The sequence below is a fragment of the Limulus polyphemus genome, unplaced genomic scaffold (assembly GCF_000517525.1).
Source record: "Limulus polyphemus unplaced genomic scaffold, Limulus_polyphemus-2.1.2 Scaffold1470, whole genome shotgun sequence".
In the NCBI taxonomy this organism is placed as follows: Eukaryota; Metazoa; Arthropoda; class Merostomata; order Xiphosura; family Limulidae; genus Limulus; species Limulus polyphemus.
The window spans coordinates 132,330-139,752 of record NW_013667080.1 but is presented as its reverse complement, the minus strand read 5'-3'; positions in this window follow the sequence as shown (position 1 = coordinate 139,752).

The following is a 7,423-nucleotide window of genomic DNA, read 5'->3' as shown; positions in this document are numbered from 1 at the left end:
GAACTACTGACCAGAAGGAAGCCAGCCATTCAGCATCGCCCGCCGCCACAATACTACTTATGCTACACACGGGCTAACTGGCCAGATTATAAACCTCAAAAATTCAGGTATAAACGTCCTCAACTTTGAACTACTGACCAGAAGGAAGCCAGCCATTCAGCATCGCCCGCCGCCACAATACTACTTATGCTACACACGGGCTAACTGGCCAGATTAGAAACCTCAAAAATTCAGGTATAAACGTCCTCAATTTTGAACTACTGACCAGAAGGAAGCCAGCCATTCAGCATCGCCTGCCGCCATAATACTACTACTATTTTGACTGTCTTTGAACCGAATAACAGAAGTGATTGTCACTCCTATAACCAGCATTCGAGTCGTAGCGGAACGCCATTCCAGCACTTTTTTGGAACCTTTATAACAGTAAATAAAATTTTTTTACCACCAACTATGGCTAAAATGGAATGAAACTATTTTAAGTATTTTCATTGATTTATTTAGTGTATGTGCAACGTTTTCCATAGATGTGATCCAATTTACATTTTCCTTTAGGCTTGATAAACAACGGGTGTGAAAGTGGCAAATAAATTGATAAATAATTCTGTGGTTTTAAGTGCACTAATTACACAAACATCAAACTCGTAGAGTGTATATACTTATGTTTTGTTTGTTTGCTGTGTTACATCCGAAGTGCATTAGGTTATTATTATTTACGCCCTTGTAGCACACACCTACAGCACAGTACGATCAACTGATTAGTCTTGCCACAGTAACAATATATAAATATTGAAAATTTTCTTCCTAACAAAAATCATAGTTTTCAATCTCACTAGTTCTTAAACTTTTTTTTAAGTTTTAGTTTCTGTTTCGTTAATGTACTGTTTTAGACTTTCGTTTTGGCCATTTTCTTTCTAGTTTCATTAAATAAAAAACACTGGTAGAGGTACGTTTTTTTAGTTAATTTTTAACTGTTCTTGAAATGATATAGTTTATTCCTTCACTTTTTACTGAGGGGGATTCTCGAGCACTGCTTATAACGCATACACCCTGTAAGTATTATGTTTTGTAACTTCGCGGCGTAACTATGCATCTTCCGATCCTCCCGCTCATCAAAAAATGTTCGGCCCAATACATCGCTAAATACTATGTTGACTATTGTTAAATAACGTTTATAGAAATATTTATCAAAACACTAGTAAGTGAAACGTATGAGAACTGAAGAAAATCTTAAGAAAAGTTTAAATATTATTTCATGTTCTTCAAACAAGAACCTGGAATTCATCAAGTAATGAGTGTGTTTGATCTTTCATAAAATTCATATTATGACTTTGATGTTTTAGTAGTTTCTTATGATGAAGCTACATAACTTTTTTATCACGCTGACTAGATAGTTTTTGAACTGGCTTTGGTCAATATTATCCTTACGATTTTAAATAAATATGTAAAGGGCCAGGTGGTTAGGGTGCTCGACTCGCAATCTGAGGATCGCGGGTTCAAATCCCCGTCCCACCAAACATGCTCGCCCTTTCAGCCGTGGAGGCGTTATAATGTGACGGCCAATCCCACTATTCGTTGGTAAAAGAGTAACCCAAGAGTTGGCGGTGGGTGGTGATGACTAGCTGCCTTCCCTCTAGTCTTACACTGCTAAATTAGGGACGGCTAGCGCAGATAGCCCTCGTGTAGCTTTGCGCGAAATTCTAAACAAACAAATATGTAAAGTATTTACGTATTTTGCTACTTTGTACTGTAATTATTCATACATACCAGAGTGACACATACTTTCCTGTAGTTCTTTTTAAATTATAAACATGATGGATTTAGAGAATATAACAGAACTATTTTCGGCAAGTCTTCATGACTTCTGTGAATATAAAGGAGACATTTTTGCTATGTTATGATGACTCGTGAGAATATAAAGGAGATATTTTTGCTGTGTTATGATGACTCGTGAGAATATAAAGGAGATATTTTTGCCGAGTTATGATGACTTCTGAGAACATAAAGGAGACATTTTTGTCAGGTTATGATGACTTCAGAGGTTATACAAGACCTATATTAGGCAAGTCATGATGATGCCTGAGAATATAAAGGAGACATGTCTGCCAAGTTATGATGGCTTCAGAGGTTATACAGAACTATTTTAGGCAAGTAATGATAGCTTCATAGAACAGACTATATATTCTTGGAAATGACTCAAGCGTATTGGTTTAAATTCTTACGTAAGTAAATATGCACAAAGGATAAAGATTAAGTTTTCAAATTCGATAACTAGGAACCTACTTTGAGACTCATAATGTTTAGAGACGGCTTGAATGGGTAATAAAGAAAAACGTTAATATAAGTTTAACATAACAGCAAATGTACAACGTTTCGACGTTTTATATTTGCTGTTATGTTAAACTTATATTTAAGTTTTTCTTCATTACCCATTCAAGCCGTCTCTAAACATTACAAAGATTAAGTTTATTTCTCAAAAGTATGCATTTAACCATTTGAAACGGAAAAGAAAACTCAAAGTAAGTAGATAAGATATAATGACTAAAACAAGTATGACTTTTCTCGGTAAAAGTAACTTTAATTAGTGAAAACAGCGTTAAGCTAAACGTCTTATACCTGCTGCGTGAAAACTACATATATATATATATATATAACTAATTAAAAAAGAACAAAAATTAATTAATTTTGCAACTTCTACAAAAACAGAACGAAAGAACGTATATGAAAATTACTTAGAGCAGCAACGAAATTAAATTTTGTTTAATTAAAAGACAACATTTTCGAATGATTTTTATTTATGGAATTCTACACTTATAAGCCGATTTTATCACAACTGCAAATTCAATAAAACATAACTATTTGACAAGATAGAAGAAAGAAGATGGGGGGGGGAGTCTAAATAAGTGTTCCTACGACAATAAATTCTCAATTCTTGGAAGCAAGACAGTGCCGTTCCAGTTTCTGCGTTCGGTTTGCTTTCATGCACTGGCTTATGGTTATGGTGGGCGTGACCAGTGTATTTTCACCAACAACGCAATTTAGATATCAGAAAAATGTGTGTGTGTATTGGTTTTCTGCAGAATTTGAAAACAACAACATGAAAAAGAACAGTAAAAATAGGGGTACTAACTTACATCACTGCTAACTCTGTTGAACTTTTAACCACTTGGAAAAATAACCTTCATCACTGCTAACTCTGTGGATGTTTTAACAACTTGACGTGATGCTAACCTACATCACAGTCACTTATGTTTTAACCACATGACGTCATACTAATCTAAATCAATGTCAAGTACATTTTAGCCACTTGACAGGATGCTAACCTTCATCACAGTCAGTTATGCTTTAACCACATGACGTAATACTAATCTAAATCAATGTCAAGTACATTTTAGCCACTTGACGGGATGCTAACCTACATCACAGTCAGTTATGCTTTAACCACATGACGTCATACTAATCTAAATCAATGTCAAGTACATTTAGCTACTTGACGGGATGCGAACCTACATCACAGTCAGTTATGTTTAACCACATGACGTCATACTAATCTAAATCAATGTCAAATACATTTTAACCACTGGACGGGATGCTGTACTTGACATTGATTTAGATTAGTATGACGTCATGTGGTTAAACATAACTGACTGTGATGTAGGTTGTTTTATCCACTTGACGAGATGCGAACCTAAATCACAGTCAGTTATGTTTTAACCACATGACGTCATACTAATTTAAATCAATGTCAAATACGTTTTATCCACTTGACGGGATGCGAACCTACATCACAGTCAGTTATGTTTTAACTACTTGATGAGTCGCTAGTCTATATTACTACTGCCAACTGTGCAGATATTTTAACCGCCTAACTTAACTTGACTAAGACATTATGATTAGATAAAGTTTTGGTTAGTAAAAAATTCATATTAATATCATGCAAACTTCAATGTACAGTTTGGTATTCATTTTTGTTACACATCACATATTAGAATGAATGACTTTGAATTAGATGTTTGAGTTGGTGATCTATATACATATATAAGCTAACGTATAATATCCTAAATTAATTTGCATCAGTATTTCTATATCATACAAATGTTAGGAGCATGAAAAAAGGTATTACTTGTAAATAGTTTTAAACAAAAGTAAAGCTAATTATAATGCATTGTCAAATCAACACACACACACCTAGTCATGTGGTGACAAAGAAATCACATTTGGTGTGTTGTAAGCGACGAAGAAATTTGATGTGGTTTGAACTGAATTACTAAACCTATTTATTGAAATAGAATAAACACAGAAAGATCGTGTTACCATTGCTTCGTTAGCATTCCGATTATATATATAATACATACTGTGTAGAGATTTCTATACCTTTGATACCAAATATTAGAGGTGGTGTTTTGGTAATACGCTTATGTCGCTTCGAGAGACAAAATATTCAGCAAAAGTAATTTTTAGGTAACAAGAAATAGTAATTAATTCCAAGATTATCCATTTTCTCGTACTTGTTCTAGCTGTCGTGATTCACTGATAATGGGCAAGGAATGATAGATCTGTAACATGCAGTAAACTTTTAATCCTTTACAGAGACAAAAAACAAAAGATGTTTAATGAGACTGCAAACCTTTTTGGTTGGAGCTTAATGAATATTTATGGAAGTGCTAGCCCTGAAGAGATGAGTGAATGGCAGGTGTGAAGATAATCTGAATAGGAGCTTTAAATTTAATATTAACAATGAAAAATAAAAATAAAGATTACAGTTCCTTAGTGATTCCTTATTCACTTTCGTCACTTTTCATCCCTTCGAAACCACGTGTGTTTCTCTTGCTGTGGAATGCCTGATGACTTTTATATTCAAATCACTGTAAGTGAGTAATATAAAGTAGATATACATTATTGGAAATAATTATGGAAATATTGAATATAATACGTATAAAATACAAACGTTACAGAATTGCTGATATTTTACACTCTGGTTGACTGTCAACTAACCAATCAGACAGTGTCACACAAGCATAATGCTTATAAAAGTGCAGACAGTCATATTTTTCCTAGTAGTAGTGTGGTAAATGCGTTCATGGATCCAGGACAGAAATTTCATATGGCAGTTGTGTAGAAATCAAACTCCTGACTGGTGAAGACTACTCCCTGCGATAGGTTGAGGCGAAATGTTCAGTATAACCTCAATTGAAATTCAGAAGAAAGTATCTCATATCAGTACTGTTGATAGTAAAAGCGCTCGAGGTAGAAAGCTAAACTTTACAAACGTTATTTTAAGTAACTCAGTCTCTTTTTTTTATATGTGATACACTAAAATTCAATAGAGATCTTGCCATTCATCTAGCTATAAGTATAGGTTTGAACGTTACCTAAAGATCAGTAAGACACGCATTAACACAAAGTGACTTCAGTGGATGTATAGCTGCTAAAAAAAACACTACTTAGGAAAGATAAACATATCAAAAAGCTCAATGGCCTTTAGATCTCAAACAACAGAATGATCAAAACGAGGAGTTAGTGCTCTTTACAGATGCCCCCCAGTAACACAGCGGTATGTCTGCGGACTTACAATGCTAGAATCCGGATTTCGATACCCGTGGTGGGCAGAGCACAGATAACCCATTGTGTAGCTTTGTGCTTAATTACAAACATCTCGTTACAGATAATCCAAATTCAAATTATTTTGGCAACGACAGTTCATTTGATGGCAGAAAAGAGAACAGCATGACTATAAACGTTCAACATTTACAGCAAATCATGCTGGTGGACCAATACAATGCATCTCAAACAATAATGTTGAAGATCGACACAAAATGAGGGACATCTTGACTGACGACAAGTACAAGCAAATTCTTATCCATCATGTTATTCTCTCAGGAACAAGATCTGTTGAGCAAGGAATCATCTTCCAGCAAGACAGTGAGTTATCCGAGCAAGTAATAAATAGATGTGGTGGGACGATACCTGGAGGCGACCAATGGAATACCCATAGGCGGAACTAGCGCGAGGTAGACGGGACAAAGCCCCAGTGCCCGAGACACCTGGGGCCATTGTCTGGTCTTATCTTCTGAAAAGAGGTGCCTCGATCATTTTCTGGCCCCAGGGCCTGAATTGATTGTTCCGCCACTGGGAACACTCGCAACCATGGTTTGGCCTACACAAATTCCCTGTATCATGGAAGATATGAGTATTTTTAAGGCTATTATAGGCTTATATGAAAATTGAGAAGGTCAAACAACATGACTGTATAACTGAGAGTAATTCAAGACATTTAGAACAATTTTTCATAATCATACATTGATAAAATTATGATACCACAAAAACAATGCGTACTGCTCTGTTTAAAGCAAATACTAAATATTAAGTGAAATGCGCAACTTATTTGCTTTTCTTTAATAAAGTATTATTATTATTATAATAATAAATTAGCTCTTTAGTCGCAATTACTGGTTGTTTGTTATTACTGTATTGTGTGTGTGTGTCACCTGTGAGTTTCCATTATTATTTTCAAAATTGTATGTATATAAACAAACCAATTACTGGAGGGAAAAATAAGGTAGTTGAGCCATTGAGTCCATTATAGACACAATTCTAAAACCTTTTAACTCTAAAGTACAAAGTTATATAAGAGATGATATTGATTCAATTAGTGATTTACCAGAGAAAAATGAAAAACATTTTTTTGATATCATTTGATGTAGTTTCATTTTATCCAAGTATCAAATATGAATATGATATAAAGGCTATTGAATATTATTTATATACATACCCAGATTTATTACATCCAGTGGTCTGCAGATTTATAACACTGAAAACCGGGCTTCGATACCCGTGGCGGGCAAAGCCCATCGTATAGCTTTGTGCTTAACTTCAAAGAAACTTATTACATCCACGTTTTAAAACAGAAGTGATAATAAGAAATCGTTATGTTAATTGTTTAAAGCCAAACTTGAACACATTTTTAGATGATTGTTTTTTATTATGGAACAAATCCTTTGATTTTTAATTTTTTCAAATATTTAAATCAAATGAACCCTGATATGAAGTTTACTTTTGAAGTGAGTAGCTTAAGTGTCTGTTTTTTAAAGATATTACACTTTGTATATCTCACATGATTTGTTTATATAGTTTCTAACCCAGAAGCTCAACAACAAAGACTGAAATAATTAAAGTCATATCTTAGGAACATTATACAGAAAGTATAACAGATAGAGGTTTTAACTTATTATTCCTATCCAAAAATAATTAAAAAGAACTTCAGACACAACTTTAAAAGCTACATTTAAAAATAAACAAATCATATTACCACGAAGACGACTCAAAAATCATATACTATCTTACATCAAACTGATAAAGCATAAAAATCTGATTAAAATTTCTTTTCCTGCACGAAACCAAATTGTTATATTTGTGGGAAAGGTTA